This window comes from Anastrepha ludens, chromosome 6, assembly GCF_028408465.1.
Source record: "Anastrepha ludens isolate Willacy chromosome 6, idAnaLude1.1, whole genome shotgun sequence".
Classification (NCBI taxonomy): domain Eukaryota; kingdom Metazoa; phylum Arthropoda; class Insecta; order Diptera; family Tephritidae; genus Anastrepha; species Anastrepha ludens.
Genome location: NC_071502.1, coordinates 115,391,413 through 115,415,822, shown reverse-complemented (window position 1 = coordinate 115,415,822; position 24,410 = coordinate 115,391,413). Strand labels below are relative to the sequence as shown.

General features: G+C 30.1%; 1 protein-coding gene across 8 annotated transcripts in view; it reads right to left on the bottom strand.

The window, feature by feature from the left end:
* The window catches only part of LOC128868400 (venom metalloproteinase 3), a 247,771-nt gene that overhangs the window by 51,929 nt on the left and 171,432 nt on the right, over window positions 1-24,410 (bottom strand). The gene's annotated exons all lie outside the window — the stretch shown is intronic.

Sequence of the window (24,410 nt, the reverse complement as noted above, 5' to 3'; positions counted from 1 at the left end):
AAAATGAGACACACATTTTTAAATATTTTGAAGTAATTATTTTATGCCGATAAGCTTAAAAAAAAAGTTTCAAAGAAAAAAATTGGACATGAATTTTGGAATTTGGAATGTCATTTTATACCGAAAAGCCTTCGAAAAATTTTTAAAAGGATAAAAATGAGGCATAAATTTTGAAATATTTTTATGTCGTCATTTTATACCGAAAAGCCATCAAAATTTTCTTAAAAGGATACAAATTAGGCATGAATTTTGATACATTTTTAAGTCATCATTTAATACCGAAAAGCCATCAAAAAATTTCTTAAATGGAAAAAGTTAGGAATAAAATTTGAAAACATTTGGTTAAAGCAAAAAAAATTAGACAACATTTTTAAAATATTTTTAAGCAATCGCTTAATAGGTATTACCTTCAACCTGTTTTTTTTGGTAATAAACATTTCTTATGAGAAAAAGTAACATGTTTTTAATCATATTCAAGTTGACACGATTTTTCAAAAAATCTACTTCTAATATTTTTACTATTAATAAATATTTCTAAAAAAAATTTCTTAAACAATTTAAGTTAAATATGTGGTAAAAAAAATTATTAAGGAATTTTTGAATAGGGTAGGTAATTGTACATTTTTTGATACAAACGAAGTATCGAAAGTATTTTTCTGCCAAAGTTTTTAAATATTTTATATTTTGCCGGCAAATATGTAATTAAAATAAAGAAATTTTATTACGTATACTTATCGTAAATTTTATTAAAGGTTGTGATTTTCAAGAAATTTCCACTTATTTTAAAGTTCTTTAAAATGTTTAAGCTTTTTGTTCTTAAAAATGAAGAAAAAACTGTCGTCATATAAAAGTAACTTAAAAATTATTTTTAGTGAAACAGGCTTAAAAAAAATTAAAAAGAAAAAAATTACATGAAATTAAAAAAAGTAATCATAAAAAAAATAAAAAAAAAATATAATAAAAGTATATAAAAATAATTAATAGAATAATAATAACAAAAAAAAAAAATAATAATAATACTATAATCATATTTTTGATTTTTCACCACAAAACTACTAATGCATACCAGAAAAATTCAACAAATGATTTAGTTTTCCTTAAATAACACAGTAAAAGGCGGGATTTGCTAAGAAAATTTCTTACGTTAGTTTGCGCACAGAGAAGATGAACAAATTATTTAATTATTCTTAAATAACACAGTAGAAGGCGAGATTTGCTAAGAACATTTCTTAAGTTTTTGCGAACGAAAGTTTTCAGTTTTTGCAATTACTTTCGGTCAAGCGAATTTGTAATCATATTCAAGGTAAAATAAACTTTCAAAAAATATTTACTTTTAAAATTAGTAAGTATTTCCAAAAAAAAAAAATTCTTAAAAAATTTGAAATTAAATGTGGAAATTGTAAATTTTTTGATACGAGTTGTCAAAAGTATTTTTCTGCCAGCTGTTTAATATATGTATTTTATATTTTGCAGGCAAACACTTAATTAAAAGTTATTAATTTTATTACATATATTTTCCATTAGCTTTATTAAAAATTATGCTTCTCAAGCAGTTTTTAAGTTAGGTAAAATTTTCGGTATAAAAAATTAAAAAAACAAAAATTATAAAATATTTGCGAGAATAATAAAATTTCAACCGCTTTTTTGATAATTCAGCCACAGAAATTTAAGCACTTAGAACTATGCCCCTTACTACCTTAAATAACTGAGATAATGTTAAGCCCATTTACACAGAACAGAAGGCTCAACCGTGCGAGCACTGTTACGCTCAATGGCAGCTTTAATAAGGGAGAAGCGCTTTCGTTGGACACCAATGAGTGTATACACAATGCACAATAAAGTTTCCGAGTGGAAGCATGTAACACCTTCCTAATTAAACATCTTCTTTATCTAATCTAATTTAATTTAATTAAGTTTCTTTAGTAAAAAAATCTCAACGTATTGCGTGTTTATATTGAGCGGTGGCATAAAAGAAAACAAAATTATGCATTGACTTCGCATACATTACACGGTTTTCTTCGATTTCAATTTGAAATCTTCTTCCTACTACTATTTCAATCACATTTCTGGCCTTTGGCATTGAAATCTCACGGAAGATTCCATTGAAATAACATTAAACTTGACCATGAAAGCTGACATTCCTTGAGCGTTGATGTGCCTTGAAAGTTTACAGCTGCATTTGATTAAATTGCATACTTACTATTATTTACATATTCAAGTATGTTAATAAATTAATTTTTTAACGGCATATTTATTATGTATGCAGAAACCGTGGCAAATGCAGTAAAAAAGAAAGAAAACAAAAATCACATTGATGCCTGCCATTAAATTGTCAGCATTGGAATTTTGATGCTGAGGCCATACGGTAGTTCAGTAAACAAAAAAATAAATAATAATAATAAAATTAATTTGACCGTATCGCGTGCATGCTGTAACGTTTTAAACTAGTTCCGCTAATCCTTTATTGTTATTGCGGTTTGACAGTTAGTTCTTTTTGGCTTGAAGCCCTGAATAGCTATGCACTTGACACCGCGGCGGATACGTGACATTTACATTTTTTTAAGTAATTTTAATATTATTTTTTTACATATTTGGAAAATTACAAAGTCATAAATTGAGTGTTTTTGTTTTTTTGAACGATCAAGAAAGAAATATTTTTATTCCTGGTATTGTAAAAGCAATAATTTCAATTGATTGAAAGAATATTTCCATAAATTTTGCGCATAAATTCTCGTTACTGCTATATTAAGCCATAAATTTGCGAACCACATTCTTGCAATAAAGTCATTTATATGCTTTTAACTTTTTGTTCAAAAAATGTACGTAATTGTCATTCAATGTTTATTATCTTCAGCTCCTTTGGCCGCACAGCCGCTCAGTCAGCCTGGCGGCCTGCACTGCACCCACCCAGGGCAAGGCAAATGAACTTTAAATGATGCCACCTTCCGCATTCGCGAGCGTGCGTACTCACATGGAAATCTCGCAGCACGATTCGGCTGCGCTAAATAGTTTTTTTTTCTCTTATTCTGTTGGTTTTTATGGCAAAATGCAATAAGCAAATCATTTTCTTTTCTTGTCGCTTAATTAAATTGTTGCGAATAATAGGCTGATGATTAAGCAAAAGTGAAGTGTTTCTGTAGATTCTTTATATTTTATACAATTGAGTAAATTTTGTATTTATTAGCAATCATTTTTGTACCATTATCTTTGAGTTTTATTGAGTCTTTAATGTCTTACTTGGCGTCAAAATGTTAACCTTTTGCTTAACTTTTTAATATTTTTTGCATTTTTTCGCTAAAAATTGCAAATCACGCTTTTAGTACAAATTAATACAATTTTTAATTTTTTGTTTTTGCAATATTTTATTTTATGGGCCAATTATTTTCTTAGGTGTGTTTGAACTTGAATTTAATTTTTCGTTGATCTCTACGTGACTTTTGACGTAAAAATTCTGTTATGAAAAAAAAATGTGTTTTGGTCCTTCACGTGTTATTTTGACAAAGAATTAGGAAAATTTTCATAGAAAAACTATTTTACAACCGCAAAGAGACAAATTGAAAAATTATGCTTTAAAATTGAAGAAAAAGTTAGGCTTGAAAATGTTACTAATTAATATTTCCTAATATTGAACACCTTTGCGGCCCTCAAAAAAGTGAAATATTTTTTATAAGTAAATGTATTAAAATATCTTTTTCTAAGTGAACTAATTTAAAAATAAAAATATTAATTTTTCTTAATCTTTTTACATCTTGCAGTTTTTATTTTTTTTAGAATTTTATGTGATTTTGTCTTGCAAGATAATAATTTAAAATAAAAATATGTAATTCTTTAAATATTATTTGACAGCTTCAAATTATTGTAATATTTTTTACCAAATCGATTACATAAAGATGCTAAATTTTTTTATTCAATTAATTTTTTCTACATTTAATTTTTTCATAAATTTTTTAGAATATTTTTTGACATTGTTACATAACAAAATTTCCACTGCTTTTAGTTATTTATTCAAAGTATTTTTCTTTATCAAAATGCTATATTTTAATTGTTTTTTATTTTGTGCAATGTTTTTCATCTACAAATAACGTGGGGGGAAAAATTGTATTCCAAATAATAATAAAAAAATTTTCATAAGAAAAAAAATTATTTTCCTTAATAATGAAAAAACTTTCTAAAAACTTTTTATTTGTATTTCAAATAATAATATTAAAATTTTCATATAAAAAAAAAATATTTCCCATAATAAAAAAAAAATTGTAATTTTTATATTTTCATATTCAGTATAAATTTTTAAGCATGAAATTTTATCTTTATAGTAATATTTTAAAAACTTGTATTCCATGCATTTTTATGAAATTTTTAGAATCTTCCTTGGTACAAAGAAACACAAAATTAATCAATCCAGCAGTTATTTTTTATAATTAATTTCGGTCATCTAATTTTTTTTATATTAACATTTCCTACTTCACTTTTAAATTCTGTCATTTTTTACAGGTAATGCCAAAATCGTATCTTTTCACTTACATTATTCACGAGTAAATCCATATACCTCACACATATCACGCTGTCATATGAAAGATTTAAGAAACAAACTTGCGCCTAAATGCACTACAGCGCAAATAACAAAAATAAAATTGTAGAAGCAAAAATTAATAAAATGAGAAAACTAACAAAAAAAGGGAAAAATAACTAGAAAACTGCACAAATTATCAACTGTCAGAAAGTATTTGCCAAACGATACATTGCACTGACATGAACATACGCCTGCGACAACGCCTATTGTGTATCGCATTGTTACCTCAACAATATGTGTGTGAGTGTGTGTGTGTGGAAACAAAAGACTTAAGGCACGAACGACATTTCAACAATGGGAAACTGAGTTTGCAGGTAAAAAAAAACGTATTTGCTGGTAAAAGTATTTTTTCTTGGAAAAAAGGTAAACAGAAAAGGGAATTAAATAAAATTAATGAACTACATGTTTAGTTTATGCCATTCAAAAAAAAAAATTTAAAATGAAAAATAATATAAATAAATTGGCAAACATTGCTTTGCAGAAAAAATGGAAAAAAAGTGAAAAAAATTTAATTAAAACTATTTCAGTTCACCCTTTTCTGACCACAATGATACTGTCCTATCGCGATAGCCGCATGCTTATAAAGCTTAAACAATGTTGTGTGGTGCTTTAAATAATGGCGGCAGGCAATGCGAACTATGCCCTGGCTAAACTTTACTTTGATGGCAAAAATTGCCGTTAACTTTAAATATTACAGCTAAATCTAAATATCTCTCCAATCACTTGTGCCGGCTAAATGCCGTGCATGCATTTGAGCACTATAAACTGCACTCAGCTATGCACGTTGAAAGCTGTTGAGGTGCCAAGAACTGGTGGCTGATTGGGTCACCACGCCCTGAGCAAACAAGCAGTGCTAGACAAATTTTAATAAATTAGGATTTTTCACAGAGTAATGCGGAAAATATTTTAGGAAAAAACTAGAAGAATTTTTTTTCAAATATTTGTAAAAAAAAGTATTGAAAACATAAAAAAAAGTTTTCACAAAATGTAATGGAAATCTAGTGTCACATAGTAATTTATTGCCTTTGGTGTCACACAATTTTTTCGTGGCAATAGTTGGAGGTGGTGGCGGCGGCCCAAATGGCCAAGCAATTGCTGGGCAAGCAGGAAAATGAGTTTACGAAAAAAACAGCAAGCAGACAGATTAATAGACAAGCGCGCTGGTTAGAGTAGTTGACATGAACATTTCACCGATACTGGCAAAGTGGGTAAATGTACAAAAAAAAAAGTAATAAAAAATAGAACACGGAAAACAGCAAAACAAGTAGTCGTCAGGAATAAAAGTAATAAATAAATTTGAAAGCGGAGAAAATGGTACAAAAAATAATGTACTGTAATAAAGAAAAATAAAAAATTTCAAAGGTATAGAAGGGAATAACAAAAACGGGTTGCACGAGCAGATCAAAAAGTTAAAAGAAAATTTTAAATATAAAAAATAGATCACGAAATTAAACTACTAAGTTTTTAACTTTTGCTCCTCGATTTATATTTCAATTTCTTTATTTATATTTTGTATTATTTAGAATTGATGCTTCTGCTCCTTTGTATACTTCAAAGTGTACACAACAAACAAAATACTTTCAACCAAAATAAATACAAAATTTAATTTATTTACTTGCATTTAAAACTCATATCCATGACTTGAGTTAGTATTTTTTCATTTGTTTGGTGTTAATTTTCGTTCAAGCTGTCGATATGAACAAATTGGCTTAGTGTCGGCTTTAGGCCTTTAATTAAAAAATCGGCAGCTTTCAAAAATTCAAAGTAAATGGCAAAAATAAAAACTCAAAAAGTAAGCAATGGGGTAAAATCAAGCTTTTTGAGCAGAGTTTGATTCTTTTTTCTTCAATTTGGACGTAATATGAATACCTGCAGGCGAAGGCGGCCGTTGCAGCAAATAGCAGTAAGTGAGTTTTGTTTTAATTTTTTTTTCATCAGTCCATACCAAAGATAGTAGCCAGCCAGTTAGTGTTAATTAAATTGCAAAAGCTCAGCGGGTAGAGAAAAACGCACGCCGTCATGTTTTTTTAATCTCAGACTTTTCAACGCAATGTGTAATTGATTTTTGTACATTTTATTGAAATAGAATTCCATTATAAACCGCAGTAACAATGAATTGAACAATTTTTATTGCACTGCAAGGTAAAGATTTACTCAAACTTCTAAAAATTTACAAATAATAATTTTTGGGACACAAATAAATATTTTGGAATAGACTGCTTTTTAAAACAGTTCTTGAAAAACTTTTTAAAAAATGTTTATTGCACTACAAGGTAAAGATTAACTCAAAATTCAAAAAAATTGGAAAAAATCATTTTTGGGACATAAGTAAATATTTGAAATAGAGCGCGTTTATAAAAAAAAATTCTCAAATAATTTTTAATGTACTAAAAGGGGAAGATTAACTCAAACTTTTAAAATTTTGCAAATAATAATTTTTGGAACTCAATAAATATTTTGGGATAGACTGCTTTAAAAAAAATTCTTGAAAAACTTTTTAAATAATTTTTATTGCACTATAAGGCGAAGATTAACTCAAAATGCAAAAAAATTCCAAAAAATTATTTTTGGGACACAAGTAAATATTTTAGAATAGACTGATTTTATAAAAAAAAATTCTGAAATAATTTTTATTGCACTATAAGGCAAATATTAACTCAAACTTCTAAAAATTAGCAAATCATAACTTTTGGGACACAAGTAAAGATTTTGGAATAGACCGTTTTTTATAAAAAAAATTGTTTAATAGTTTTTAATGTACTACAAGGCAAAGATTAACTCAAACTCAAATTTTTAAATAATTTTTATTGCATTTACAGGCAAAGATTAACTCAAACTTCTAAAAATTTGCAAAAATTTTGGTAGCTATGTAAATAATTTTAGACTGAATAATTTTTTATGTGAAAAATTTTACAAATTTTCAATAAATGTTTAAATCTTTTGAGGCACACAAACATTTCATATAAAACATTTAAAAATCCCTCTGATTCTGATATGTGAGCAAAAGTATTAAAAAATCAGAAGCCAAAAGAGAATCTAGAACTGTAGATATGTTGTTCTACCAAAAAAGCAAAAACTAAACAAAATTATGTTTAAAAAAACTTTTTTTTTTAATATTATAAAATTTAATTATTTTTGTGTCGATTCACACACAGCACAGTTACTATTCCTATTACAATGCGGCTTTACAGGGCTCTTTTAATAAAAATATAGATATATAAAATACATTTTGCGTAACGAAAAATGGCCAAGTAAGCATATTTTTATTAAAAAAAATACACTCATCATATAATCAATATTAATATTTATACCAACCTCGTATTCGATTCGTGAATTAAAGATATCCCACTTTAAAATTTTCAATTTAGGGACTCGAGATTAACTTGAGAGCTTTTGAAACCCATGCAACCCCTTTGTTATTACCAGTAATCATTCACTTTCAATAGAGTTTTGCTAATGGAAATTGGGATCATCAAAATCAAAATTCTCTTCTGCCAGCCACACTTAAAGCTGTGTTTTCTTGCATTCAGTTTTTTTTCAAATAGTTCAAAGCTGTTGTGACTACTTACATATATGCCCGTCTTTATATTTTTTTCACGATTTAATTGAATATTTAAGTTAATGATCTACCAAACCGAGGGATGTCTGCAACATGAAAATTTTCAGCACGAAAACTAGGAAACTATTTCGCTGTCGTTGTTACAGATACCGCCATATAATTCCACCATAACTATTTTTTAGTCCCTGATTTAATTTTAAAAATTAAAAAAAAATTGTTTGCCTTAAGTCATTTAAGAAGTTAACAACAAAAAAGAAAGAATAAGTATAATAATTAAGCAAAATACTTAAATATTTACAAAACTCACAAGTAAGAATTTATGGCGCTCTAAACAAACGCATAGCTCTGCATATATCACTCAAGTTTCTTTAAGTTTTAATGAACTCAATAAAGAAACCGCGTAATGACCTTAATTCATTCATCAAAAATTCTATTTTGTATATCGAAAAATAAATGCAGCTGTAACGCAGGGACAAAAAAGAATCGAAAAAAATTATAATAATAACAGTATTATATTATGAATGTATTTATGTGTTTCTTAATTAATTGCTTCGGGTATTAATTTATTTTTGATTGTGGCTTGCTTGCGGTTTTGAAGAGGTGAACCTTATTTTGACTTAATTGTACAGTACAGCTCAATGTTAAGCGGAAAGATACAATTAAGTGGTTTAGTGATTTGTTTGGATTTTTTATTTGGATTAAAGCAGCTGTCACAGCCAAGTGTGCTTGTCCGGCTATTAACTTATACTTAGTAGATTTGATACAACTTCTAATATTTGAAATGATAAAATGATAGAAAAGCATGTTCCCTACTAGCAGGCAACCACAGGCTTCTGAGTGAATTTCTGTCATGAAAAAACTTTTTTCGGAAAAAAGCGTGGCGTGTCTTTAACCTGATGTTAATTGAAGTGTGCGTAATGGGTTAAGCAAAGTTAGATTTCTTATTTTGTAGCAATTTAGAAAAGGAAATTTTACATTTAGTTGTAGAGTTTGTCCATAATGATTTATTAAGAGATTTATTTGGTAGTCCAAAAATTTGTGTTGCTGGTCATTTTGGCATAAAAAATATTTTCGAAAGAAAAATGGAGGACATTTTTTTCCACAATCGTTAGTAAATCCTATAGAACGACGCACTTTCACGTGGTCTATGATATTTTTGGAAGGCAAAACAATTTTGGGACAGCAAGCAATTATGGGACACTGATTCATATACATTTATTAAGCTATGAAATGTTTGTTGCATGCTGTTATGCGATTATTGAGGAATTGCATATAATAAAAAGTTTTTGGGACACACATTTTTGTACTTTTATTTGTACAATTATTTATTAGTTGTTTAAAAGAACACGATTATTAAAAAAAATATGTTTAACAAAACAGATTTGGGACATAAGTTCGAGTACTTTCACTTTCTTAACTTTCCGAGCTATTAGTTATATATAATATATTTTGCTGTATTTTACGATTATTAAGAAATTGTATGTAACAGAAGACTTTGGGAGATTGAAATCCAACAAAAAAAGTTAAAAAACCCCACTTAGCGAAATGATGTTTTCACGACTATTTAATGTTGTACCTATATATTGGAAACTTTTAGGGACATATATTTTCGTACTTTTCTTAAGCTATGAATGCTTTTTATTACAATTATTAAAAATTATATATAATCAAAAAATTTAGGACATACATTTTAGTGTTTTTATTCGAGGGTAGAAAAACAAAAAAAAACAATCATAAGGAATATATTATAGCTAAATTTTGTTTGTCATAATTATTGAAAAAAATTAAGCAATAAAAATTAGTTTGGACTTTAATTCGAGATTTATTAGCTATTAGCTATTTAAATACAAACAAAAAATAAGAAAAGAATTACCTGTGCAAAATTCGGGATTGCACGATTTATAATAAGACGTATATGGAAAAGAAAGCAAAAAAAAATTTGGGACATAAACAAAATTTGGGACACAATTTTTTTACTTTTATTTTGCTAAACAGTGTTTTCTTAGTGTCGCATTTTTCGAAGTAGTATGCATACCTATATATAGGGTGGGCCATGTGAAATTTGCTTTTTGAATCGGATATAAATAAAAAAAAACTAATATATTTTTTCAAACTTTTATTTTTTATTTTGAAGATTGCACATTGTCATTTATGAATGAAAAATAATATCGTTCAAATGACTGCCACGACTGGCTTTACAGTAGGCCATTCGATCAACCCAATTTTTAAAGCATCAATCGTCTCTGGATGGTTCGCATAGCATTTGTTCTTAACGGCTCCCCACAAAAAATAGTCCAACGGGCTTAAATCACAACTCCGAGGCGGCCAATTGATATCGGAATTCAAAAACGGTAGCCAAAAGTTCAGTGTAACTTTGGCAGTGTGACAAGTTACGCTGTCCTGTTGAAATCAAATGTCGTCCATGTCATCTTCTTCAATTTTTGGAAACAAAAACTCGTTGAGCATGTCACGGTAACGCTCGCCATTTACTGTAACCGCGGAAGAAGAAGAAGACTCACCACTTTGGAAATAGGTTTTCAATATTTCCCAATTTTGTTGAAGCATATAGCGTCCCATTTCGTAAATGTCAAACCTTTAAGTAAATTATGAACACATTTGACATGTCATTTGTGTTACCTTTCTCAAAAAAATAGGTGGTTCAAAAAACAAACGCTATACGGCCCACCGGTATTCACATACAGCATAATTGTTTTTGAGACAATGAATTGTTGGGACCGGAATTTTAGTATTTTTATATAAGCCACTCATTGCTTGAAGTAATAAAAAATATTTATCAGTGTTGAACGCTTTTCTAGGGGACTACTACTAAATAATTAATAAAAAAGATTATACAGAATATATTTTAGGACAGAAAGTTTTTGAAGTTTTCGACTGAAAAGCAATATGATTAGCTTAGGTAGCATGAGCCACAGATGAAGAGAGTAGAGCGGAAGGAATGTGTGGCAAGTAAGCGTCTTTTTATAACGAAATTATTTATGTGAGCTTGATAGTTCGGGAGACTAATTTGGTACCGCCAAAATGTAGAGCTTTGTGCCTCGATATCTTCAAAAACAACAAAAAAACATGACTCACAAAAACAGGCGCAGTATGCTTACTTAATACACTATTTCATAAGCCAGTTGAGAGATGTAGATATGTGCTAAACGATTGAAATGGCATAAATGGATATTGAGAATTACCTACCTACTTATAGGTGAGGGAAAATAATAAAGACAATTTACTTCAACACCAAAAAATGGAATACAATGGAAGGGCCTATAAGCTTTGGGTTGGAAAATAAAAAAAAAAATGTGGGACAGTAAATTTATCAATTTTAAAAAATATGGCAGCCCTCGATATAATTTTAGCAACAATAAAAACATTTTTGAAATACTTGTGCACACATAAAAAATAACTTCACATGTATAGACATACAGACATGTTTCTTTGTCAAGCGCTGTAGAGGCAAAACAACTAAGTCACGTTGATTTAATGGACCTGATTGACCTTGTACACATATCTGTGATTGATTAAAAAACCAGCAAAATAGTATGCAAAATTGTTGAAAATAAAAAATATTCTCTTCGGCTATCACTTTAAAATACAAAGAAAAATCATTTCTCATGCACACATGCGAATTTTAAGCCACTTTGAGTAAAAACAAATACAAAATTTAATACCCCCTTTAAATCCACATTATGCAAATCCGCTAATTACAGTCGCTGATAATGCGTGCCAAAGCAAAAATGTATTAATCAAAAGTTGAATTTGGGATTTTAAAATATTTCATCGTTACGTTGCTGTTTCGATGAATATCCGAAAAAATTGTGTAAAATTTATTGGCGTGAATTAAGAAATTAAAGAAAAAGTAGTCATTATAACAAAACTAAGAAATAAAATATTAAAAAAACCAAGAATTCAGAAAAATAAATGAATGGAAATTAAATGAAATTACACAAATGTGCGGCTGCTTTGCAAAGCGACTGTCAATCAATGGTGTAAAAAGTGAGAAATTAAAAATATAAAAAATTGAATACAATAAAAGTTCAATAAAAACGGGCAATAAAATTCAGATTAACTAACGTGCAGCGCTTGGGTATCGGCAAATATTGGAAGACTTGTGCAGATGTGTCAGATAACTTGAGGGCCAGTTAGGTTTCGTGTATGCAGATGATTACTGAATTTAGTTGCAGCTTAAATCTGATGGCGATATAAGAAACTATTTAGTAGGCCGCCAAAGCTTGACCAACAAATGAACAAAATGAATGTCGTTTTCTAAGCCTTACAGGCACTTGGTCAAGGTTGTGCTATATTTTTCTTTTTTATTAAAATATACAATTTTTCAATTGATTATGGCTGGTTTACAAAGCCAACGGAAAGTATAAATTTTATTAAATAAAATAAAATTAAATAAAAAAAAATGCATTTATGTGTCTTAAGCTAATAAAAAAACATCAAAAATTCTCGCAGTAGGCGTCGAGTAGTTCTGTGGGGCGTTTAACAACATATCAACACTTCATAAAATGAGCGGCAGCTTAAACCTATTGAGAAGCTCAAATTTTTAAATGTAAATGCAGAAAAGAGTATTTGAAAACAAGCAGCTGAGTAGCAGCGCAGAACCAAATCTTTGGCTGCGTCTCTTTAATAAAATTTAATTTTTAGGCCGCCAACATGCTGACTTTGACCATTGAAACCAGCCAACAGAGCCATGAAATTGCTAGATTAAGCAACACCACCAACTTATATCAAAAGCAATAGCAGTGTGAATTGGGAAAATAAAACAAAACAAAACGAATGTAATTAAAATGTGAGCGACTTAGAACAAGTTCTACAGAAGGTTACGTATACGCAATGGCGGGGAGCTGGCAAGCAATCAACAAACATACTTACAAACATTTGTGAGAAGAAGAAAATGAAAGAAATAACCAAGCGGTGTATTAATTTGGCTTTAACATTGAAAATGCATTGAGTGGAGTGCATTTTAGATTAGCTTCGCTTTGCCACCTCTCCACCTAAGCTGTGCGCCGTTTTACCCTTGGTACGCTGTAGGCGATGAAGTTGCGATGCTGAGACAAAATGAGAGTTAGTTGAAAATGATCGAGTTTTTAAAGACTTGTAGCCTCAGGTAGCTTTAAAGCCTGGTATTGCTGTGAGTTCTAGACATTGCAATTGACCTTAGTCACAAGTTCTAATCACCGTCAGCCACCGCAATGTTGGCCTAGAACAAGTTCTTGGCATTAGTTCTTAGTATATTGTGAAGTATTTCAGTTTAAAGTGCGTGGCCAATGGAAAAAATAGTAATGCCAATTGAAAACTATATTTGTTCGATTGAAAAACTTAAATTCAAATGCAATGATTTTATTTTGTTTTTGGCTTTTAACTACGCCCGCTGTGCAGTGTATGTTTTTTTGGTTTTTTATAATTTGAGTCTAAGTCATATTTTAATACTTTTATTGCACGAAATTCTCAGCAGCAACAAGTTCAATGTGACTTGGCTTATTAAAAGAACAAAAAACAAAAAAAGAAAATTTAATGCGTGTGGCATGCCACAATTATTTATTTAAATAGTTTAGCGTATTAATCTTGTTTTTTGTTTTTTGCTCAAATTTATTTTTCGGCTTGTTTTCTGTCGGCCAACTGTCAAAGTCAATGTATGATAGCGTGGTTATCCTTGTACAAATATGTATTTAAAGTAAATAACAAAAAATAAAAGAGAAATCGGTCACTAGTAAGTAGTAGGCTGCCAAAACATGTATTAAGTATATACGCACGACTGCGCCATAATTGGCTAATTGACGCGATTAATTCACATTTAATTGAGAGGTGATTTTGTGACCTCAAATGATGGTTGGGCTAAAAGGCGCTGAGTTTGTTGAGCTACATACATACAAATATGTGATTCGACGCATACATCTGCAATAAATATAGATATTTATATAAAGATAAAAATAGTTAAAATTTGTGTGCTTTAGTTGCTTGTGCTTTGTTGTGCGATTTAAGTCCAATTGGAAATATGTTAGTTAACTAGTTGGATGGCACACTTGCATTGAAATGCCTACATATTTTAGTTTCTAATCAACTTTTTTTCAAAAGCAAGGAATTGATAAACTCAAGCATACTTTTTTATAAAAATATTTACATCCTTTTCAAATTGAAAATTGCGACGTTTTTGTATTGTTTCATAAAAGCTTTAGCATGCCTGATTTATGCTGTCAGGTAGACTAGCAGAGCTTATGACTATAGATTGAACACCGTTAACTTTATGGCTCAAGGGCGCATAAGAGAACGGATAGCCTCACAAAAATCTCTTTTACTCAATGGCAATAAGTAGCTCCAATATTTTTAAAATGTGCAAAAAATGGTATTTCATAAGTCGAAAGTAATTGAATATCAAACCTTTATTGCAATGCAATTCATTTTTAGTGCAGACTAAACAACAGCAATAAAATTAAGCAAACGAATAAAAAAAAAAACTTAGAAAATAAACCCAAAAAGTTAGCTTACCAACTTACTTCTATTGTAAATAAAAAAAAAATCAGTGAACATTCCAGTTAGCGCTTAATCAAGTTTACTTCCGTATTTCGCTAACTTAAAGTGTTTCTTTAAACAAACTTAGCTATCATACGGAATTAACTATCGAATATACAGCTTCTGGTTCACACGCACTTTATGTGGCTCAAATGTACTCACTCTGACATGATTTCCTGTCTCAGGCTTGGAGTACTAATAAATCACAGATAAATTGCGTATACCTCCTCACGCTTGTATATTTACGAATGTGAAATAAAAAGGCAATCAAATATTTCAATGAAAAATAATGCAGACCACAATTTGATTGGAAATTAAATCTTCAATTGCAGTAAGTGATGAGTTGGCATAAAATGCAGGAAATTAAAGGTTTAATAAAATTTAATGATAAATTACCGAAAATAGCAACAAACATTTAAAAGTGAATGCATGTGTTTGGTGTTTGCTTGGTAGCTGGTTTGATTACTCAACCTGACATAATCAAAGTGTGCATTGTTTAAGAGTTTACAGGTATATGATATAGTAATATGAGTCACTTAAGTTCAGTATGTGCGTAATAACTTTTCTACAATTTTAAACTTTTTCAAGTGGAGTTATTTATATTTTTAAGAATTTGTTGAATAAAAAATAAGCTGCAACATATGGCTGCACGCTTGGATAATTTTATAGCAATTTTTAATCTTATATTTGTGCTTAATACTGGCTTAGTACTATTTCTGAAAAAAATTAACTTTTTATTTTTTAAGTCATCAAAATTGCTTGGAGCATAAATTATACAACCAATTTATATTACATTGTGCTAAAATTTTAGTATATGTTGAGTACTAAAATTTTAGTACTTGATTTCGATACGTCTCGTATTTTCGAAAATTTTAGTATAGTTCAGTACTGTATTTTAGTATAATTTTAGTACCAAAATTGTAATAAAATTCGATTTCGATACTTTTTTATTTTCAATTATAATTAGGATATGTTTAGTACTGAAATTGAACAAAAAATTTTGCACTTCATTTCGATATCTTTCGTATTTTCGAAAATTTTAGTATATGTTTAGTACTAAAATTGTACTAAAAATTTAGTACATGCTTAGCACTAAAACTCTCCTCAAATTTTCGATACGTTGGTTGACGTGAAAGTAAGTTACCTGCTAAAACATTCGGTTAGTAAATTGTGCTGATATTAATAATACAACAGTCATGAGTGTTGACAGGCAGTAAAGATTTTCTAACTTATAACCCATTTTTTTGTATTAAAATTTCATGATGCTCAATTATTCACAACGACTGGTTCATTAAGTTTTAATGAGTGTTGGTAATAGAACTGTTTTTAAAGCGCTTTTAGAACTTCTAATGAAAAAAAATGGAATAAATTTAAGTTTTATTATGCAAAATTATTCAGAAACATGCTTTAATGATATTTGGCATAGTATGAAATTGTTAGTACATTTTTATAATGCCTTAATACAATTTTAATGAAAATGTAAAGAAGCTAGCAATGATTTCAGACAGTTTTAAAATGCTAAATTCTTCCAAAATGGGCTTTAGTGACACATTTTTAGTACACCCTTAGAACTTGTTTAAATAGGTTTAACTAATAATACTGACTGTATTATTAAAAAGGTTTTTATGCTTATTTTTGCAGAAATAAGCTTTCATCGGATTTGCAATAGTACTCAATTTTAGTACACTTTTACGAACGAAACGAAACTTTAATCAGCCTTGCAATAGTACGAGCTTATTAGTGCATCTTTAGAACTTCCTAATGCATCTTTAACCTAAGATAATGACAATATTATTTCATAGTTTTTAATGTTTCGTTGTTCAGAAGGATGCTTTAGTTAGTTTTGCAATATTACGAAAGGTTTAGTACACTTTTATAAATGTTTCAAATACCTTTTTTTAATGAAGAATTTGCAAGCTCTTACTAATTCAGTTTTTGTGCACTTTTATATATTTTAATTTTTGTAATGAAGAAATGTTTATTAAAAATATATAATAACACTAGCATTTCCCAGTGGGCTTCGCACCACCATACATAAAATGTTTTTTTATATCGCAAGAAATTTTTCATATTAAGTTTTCTTTATAGAACTCGTAAAATGTTTAAACAGTTGAATTAGTTGATTTTTTTCATTCAACATACTTTCTAAATTTGATTGTGGTGGTCACCTATATACAGGAAAGGTGAAAGAGCCGATAAAAACTTGTAATTAAACTTTGATTCTTTAATTTCCATTTCAATTTTTTACGCTAAATAAATTATGCTAAAATAAATAAAGTTAAAAATGTTCTTCCAGTTCCTCCTGGAGCATTCAATTTTTTATTATATTTGCGTCCAAAATGACTTGCAATTCGATACAAAATTGATGCGAAAGTTGATTGCATCGCAAAATAAAATTGTTTTCTTGAGGGCGAATCATCAATCGATACGAATAAAAATTCATCGCACTGACGGTTTTCGTTGATTTTTGACCTGCGATGCAAAAATTAATTAGCGTATGAAAATTATTTAAAAATCATATTTAAACAAAAATAAAATGTGTATGTACCAGTTGTTGGATTTATCATTGGTATGTTGATATGATAGCCATCGCCCCCTCTCCAAAACAAAATGGGGTATTGCAATGCATCATAACAGCGATGGAGTTCTGAAATACGTTGTTATTGCTCATTTCTACGATACAAAACAATATCTCGTGGCTGAAACTGTAACAACAATAGCTACTTCATCAATCGTTGGTACATTGAATCGTCTGGCGTGCTCCCAATTGGTGATTTATCGGCTTTTATTATGATTTTGTGGCCATCGGTGGGCATCAGATCGAGTGCCACTTTGAACAATTTCCACAATTCATTGTGTTGATGGAACATTGTTTGCAATTCATTCACGATTGATCTTCTCGTATTCGTCGAAATTGCACAGCGCTGATCTAATTCACGATTCTCATCACCAATAAAATATATTTGCAAAAATTGATGGTCACTATCTGGGAATGGTAGCAAAGACCCAGCTCTATGGTATATTTGACCTTGAATCTGTAAAGTTCGAGAAATATATGTAGATAACGGATCTGAATTTTTAAAAACATTTTAACTGGTTGTAGTACATGAGAATGCAATCTCTTAACCTGAAGGCGAGTTCCCAATTGGTCTATATCTGGAGTCTTTAGTTACCCAGCGAAAAGAAAAGTCCTCTTTTCATTAGCATTTATCAACAACTTACAATGGATACTCATGTGGTTCAAACACATCCTAGGGTTATCCAGGTCCACGTTTTGGTCTATATCTCGAGACCCTAGTTACGGAGGGGCATTAAAAATACTCTATACTATAGCAATCATCAACAGCTCCCATTCGCTACCCATATTGTACAAACACATCCTAGGGTTACCCGGGTTCCCGTTTTGGCCTATTTCTCGAGACCCTGGTATCCGATTCTTAAAATTTCAAAACACAAACCATCTACTGAATAGTCCAAACAAAGCCTAAAAATTTGGTTTGGATAGGTGAGCCCGTTCTTGAGTTATAAGATTACCAAGGAAATGTAACTTCTTTTTATATATAGATATCTAGTATTTTTCAGTACAATATTTCAAACTCGGCAACGATTTTAACTTAAATTTGGCTAACAGAGACGCCCTACAAATTTATGCGCTCGTATTTACTTATTTTTATGAGAATATCCTCCACGCCAGAAGTTTGCCAATAACTGCTGAGGTGTCACATATCACATTTCATTGCCATTTTGATGTGAAAAGTCTGGTTTTGAATAGTTATATACAGCATTTTGTACATATTTAATTTTTTTGGCAAGCAAACTGATCACTTTTCTTATATTCTCACCTTAAATCATTTTTTTATCATCACCATCAAAGACTTAAGCTACGAACTTGTCTTCCTACCTGGCATTTCAGCGAAAGACTTAAGCAACAAACTCGGTTTTGCGATTCATTTCATTACGTGAAAATGCAAACGCAAAATAAGTGTTATGTAAGTTAGCACCATATTTTTTTAATTATAATTGGAAATTACATGAAAGAGCGCGCTTAAAATAACAAAATAAAAGAGAAAGATAAAATAAAATGAAGTGAAAAAGCTTCAACAAGTTTAAGTAATTTAAAAGCTGCTAATAAATTTAGAGGCATTTGTGTGCGCTTTCGAGTTCAATGTCCGTACAAAACGCATATTATGGCATGTGACATAAACACGAGCGACCAGCTGGCTCAGCAGACGGCATACATAAAAAGAGGCCTATGACGACTCTACTCCTCTCCGCACACTAAAGCAGTAACCATCATCAAGTGACTCTTTACTCGTTATGACAAACAATCAAAAAGTGTGAATTGACATACCTAGTAATGCTACAACACCTATTTGCAGGCGTAGTGGGTGTGGCTGACAAGAGAGAAATGCCTGTAAAAGCGCAAAAACCCCATCGACAGCCATGCCAGGCTAATTGAGTGAGTCGCAAGCATTTGAACGTGCTTGACATTCAATGCCGCTATGGTTGTTTGTTGCTATTGCAGTTGTTGTAGTAGTAAATGGAGAAAAGTAAAAAAAAAAATAGCGCACATAGCAAAGTATTCGACAGCTATTTGTGCCTGTGACAGTGAAATATGCGCAAACACTTACGTGGCCGGTAGCATCTTAATTATTTGACTTAGCTACATAATGTGTTGCGGCAACATGCTGCTAATAATAAGTTGCGGTAAGCATGTGCCAATGACTATTTAAAAATATTCTGCAAAAAAAAAAAACTAAAGAAATAAAAATTCATTTTCTTTTAAGTTTTGGTTTTTATTTTTCTCCTACATATTTATATTTTCCACTATTTGTTTGTTCCACGAGTCACGTGTCTTTGGCGATGTTTTTCAAATAAATAAATTATCTGCTTTTAAGCCACTTGCGGCAGATTAACGTGACAATTATACTAAAATGGCAATTCTCCAACAGTCAATAGAGTGGACATTTAGTGAAGAGTGGTAGTTGGTAGATAGACAAAGACACGATAGTTACTTTGAGGCAAATAAGCGAATGGAAGAAGTATTAAAGAAGATACAATATGCGGTACATAAATCAAGCTTACTTTTTTCTAATTTTATTTAGTACCTTTTCAAGTCAAGCGCGTCAAAATGTCAAACATGTTCTGAACCTTAAGTAATTTTTCAACATTTTATTTTTATTATTATCAGCTAATGACATTTGATGGCAACTCATGTAGTGTGAGCAAATTGACTGTATTGCTGGCAGGCAAATCTGTGCAAAAAAAGAAAGCAAAAAATGAAAAGACTTTAGAGAGCAAACGACAATTTATGCAAATAAGAAGGGAAAAACTTCAAGCAACATCGTCCACCTTCACAAATTGCCAGCTTGCCTGCCACTTGCAAATATGCCTTTCTAAGAGCAAATATCTACATACATTCGCAGTCATTTCTTTGTTGTGCGCGTCAATCTGTAAGCTGTCTTTTCACATTTGTCGCAATGCTTTTGCTTTATTGTTATCTTTTTGTCCTTGTGTCTTGATTTATTTGCCAATGAGTGGTAATATTTTTTAAAACGATTCTTCTGTTATTTCAAAGTGTGATGTATGCAAAATTGTCATCCTTTCTATTGCTGTACTTTTCTGAAATGATGTTTTAATGTTTTTAAAAGTGATTAACGCCAGCAGCGATTTGCTGTGCATGACAAGTGCCTCTACTATACTTAAATACGTATAGCGTTTAGAAACTGTTTTTCTGTTACTTAAGTTCATTCACTTTGGTCTTTAACTGCCATTAGGGATCAACCTATTCCTGCTACAGCCAGATGTCTAAGAAGATTATATACGTAGGCAAATATTGTACGTTAAACTTTGCATTAAAATATTAACGACAGATGAACTTTCTACAGATTATACCTATTTTGAACGCAGGTGCTTTAAAGTGCTGTCACTGAACTTCAAAACGTAGTATATGGCATTTGGATAAATGTAGTTATGAATAATTTTTGTTTTACAAGAACAACCTTAGGGCAGTATATAAATATTTCTTTAGGAAGAGGTGATTTTCACAGCAAAATGTGTAAGTGGCAGTTTTTTCGATGTGTAAATTTTTTTAGTACACTTTTATTACTTCACCAAATGCTCATAATATTCACTCCTAAGTAATAATTTAATATACACTCGTTTTGGGTGTTTGACTGAGCTCCTCCTATTTGTGGCGTGTGTTGATGTTGTTCCACAAATGCAGGGACCTAGAGTTTCAAGCAGATACTTTTTTATGAGAAGGTTTTTCATGCCAGAAATACACTTGAAGGTTTGCCATTGCCTGCCGAGGGGCAACCGCTATAGAGAACACTTTTTCTTCATTTTGGTCTTTAACCGAGATTCGAATCTACGTTCTCTCTGAACCAACCCATTCGGCTACGACGTACCCCGTACATTAAATTAGCATTATACATTTCTTGTACATTTTTAGTACTTTTTAACAATTTTATTTTAAATACTTCAAACAGATTGTGGACATCATTTTACTTAGTTTCCAGCAACTTATCAATTAGATACTTAGGCAATTATATTTTTTTCATTTCAAAGCGAAAATATAGATGCTTAGGCCTTAATAAAGATTTTCAAATTTTTAGTACACTTTTGATTCTATTTGTAATATTTGATTATTAGAAAATTTTGATGCATATAAGTACAATGATTTTTTTGAAGGGAAAGACAATCTACTGAATATTTAGTACTCGCCAAAAAATCTAAAAATCAGACAATAAAGTCCATTAATTTTTTTCATTTGAAAGAGAAAAAATTCATATTTAGAACGTGAAAAAGATTTTGACATTTTTAGTACACTTTTAGTACTATTTGTAATATTTTGTTTGTAGGAAAATTTTAATATTTACAATACGATGAATTGTATGTAATTGTAATGTAATTTAAAATTTTTAGTACATTTAAGTATTTTTTAGTACCTGCTAAATTACATCTAAAAATTAACCACTAAAGTTCAATAAATTTTTTTGTTAAATAAAACATTACTACTTGGAGGGTAAAAAAGATTTTCACATTTTTTTAGGAAATACAAAATGTTTAGTACACTTTAGTACTTGCTAAGTTTCACCTAAGAATGAACCACTCAAGTTCATTAATTTTTTCATTTTAAAGAGAAACTGGGATTTATAAAAGATTTTCGCGTTTTTGGTAAATTTTTAGTGCATTCTTATTACTATTTGCAATATTTGCTAAATACTGTGATACATACAAGGATCTTTTTTGTCGAAGGGCCGCAAAAATCGTTTTTGTAACTATTTAGAAGGTACTAATTTTTTAGTACATTTTTAGTACTTCCTAATTTTCGTCTAAAAACCAACTACTGAAGTTAATATCTTGTCCAACCGTACAAATTTAAACGACAAAATTAAATTTTTTTTAGTACTTTTTGTAATAGTAACTTGAACGAGTAATAACATTTTTTGAATTACATTATTTTTTCTTTTCTTTTCTAAACGACGTCGAAAATAATTATTTGGGATTTTTAGAAATTATTTTAAGCACGTGTTAAGCTTTTGCCTTCGTAAATTTTCGCACAGCGTATTCTGTTAATCAATTCAAGCAATGAAGTTAATATCTATTCCAAGCTTACATACCAAAAAAGGACTAACTTTCATACTTTTATTACGCCTTTTAATTTGTAAAACTATTTTTTATTAATATTTTTTTTTCTTTCCAAACGGTACCCACTTTTTTTAGTTTTTGAAAGTATTTTAACCACATGTTAAATTTTCCGTTACTTTATAAATTTTTGCATAGCGAATTTTGTTACTTTACTTCTCTAATTACTCTCCCCTTTAGAAAAAAGCATTTCACCACACATTTGCACAAATCCCATTAGTAAATTTTTTTTGTACTCTATCTGACTTTTTACACTTACACCTCTTGCTACAGAGCCAGTCACCAGTAGATAGTATTAGTGCCAACTGCTAATTGCCATAGATACGGTTGTTGTCAGCGCACCGCCAGTCTAATCAAAATCTTGTAAAATGTTCACTCCATTCAAATCAAAATGTGGTTGCAGTTTTAATTACAACGACAACACTTTTGTATTCGCATTAAATTAATTACGTATATATGCATATACATATATGCACATAAATTTTACAGTAGTGTGCTAGACTCAATATTTAGTGAAAAAAAAGCTAAGAAGTGGAGAGAAGGGCATATGAGCGGTGTTTGTTGAGATTTGTGGAGCAAATACTTACAAATAAACTGAGTAAGGCGATCAATCATTCGTAAGGTAAAACAGCTCAACAATAAAATGGGAGTTTCCTCACAGAAAAGTGGTTGATGTGTAGGAATGTGCACGTAAAAGTACTGGTGCATGCTACTTAGGCACAATAACCGCTAACCGCTGCCATTATCAATCAGTTTAGTTGGTCTGGTAGTTGTCAGCAATGCAATGTTCGCATTTCCATTAATTTGAATTCAAGCTGTACTGTTTGAATAATACTAATGAATAAAAAAATTGATTATCTTTTCTTTTAAGTAAATATTTCTTAAATTTTTTTCTCCGTTTTACTCTGTCGTTGTTATACGTTTAAATGTTACATGACAATTGTGGCTTTGTAGGAACAAAAACAGTCAATACATCGTCGTAGCTCAAAAAACTCTTTCATTCATTCACATTTTACATATTCACTGTCATTTGCTACAGCTGATAAGCATAAGCTCGCCAGTAGTATTGATAGCAATAAAAAGCATAACGGTAACATTTGTGTGTGTTTGTGCTGATTTTAACGCAATTAACTATGCCATTTTGAATGTTATTAATGTAGCCGAAACATGTATGCCCTGTATTGGGGCTCGCACAGCTTGCATGGAATCGCATATCAGAGCATTGTTGTGCTTGCATAGGTCTGGGCATACATACATACAAACATAAGTACCTCTGCATGCCTGTTGGACTGCACTTGTGTGCACTGTGTAGAGTACTCGCATATGTGCAACTAATCATGCGAACCAGACCAGTCGCAGACCCAGACAACTTAAGGGCCAACGTTAGAGGCGAGACGACAATTACTTTGCAGTATTTGTTTGTTTTTATTAAAAATAATGAATTATTTGTTTATTGTGCTTAATTGCTGCAAGCCAGCGATAAATTAGCAAGCAATTTTCTTTGTTTCCATTTAGCTGGACTTTTAAACTGTTGCGGCATACTAATTCGCCGGAAGCTAAGTATTTTTGTAAGTGGCGGCAAAATAAGAAAATCTTTGTTTGCAATTTGTACGAAATTAGCTGAAGAAGATTACTTTTAGCGAGAAATTTCAATTTAAAACCTTTTAAAATTTTACACTTCAAATGTTTTTAGTTAGTTTGACCAAATTTGAATAAAATTTCGGCAAACTTATTTTTCAAAAAAATTCCTAACTTCTTAATTCACAGTACAACATTTTTAGTACAATTTTTTCTTACCTATTAGTACTGTTTCGTCATTTTAGTTAATTTTTAGTGCATACGTTTGTTGCCTTACGTTTCAGAAAAATTTACAAGTTTTGGTTCGTCATAGAAAATTTTTAGTACAAATTTATATTAGTACACATTTTTCTTACATCTTAGTACTTTTTGCATTTCATCTAACGCTCAGAGCACACTTTTTTATCTAAATTTTGAAGTTTTAGGTCGTCAGAGAAAATTTTTAGTACAATTTTAGAACAATTATTTCTTATTTGTTCTTTATTTTAGTTAACTTTCACTGCACACTTTGGTTGTCGTACCTTT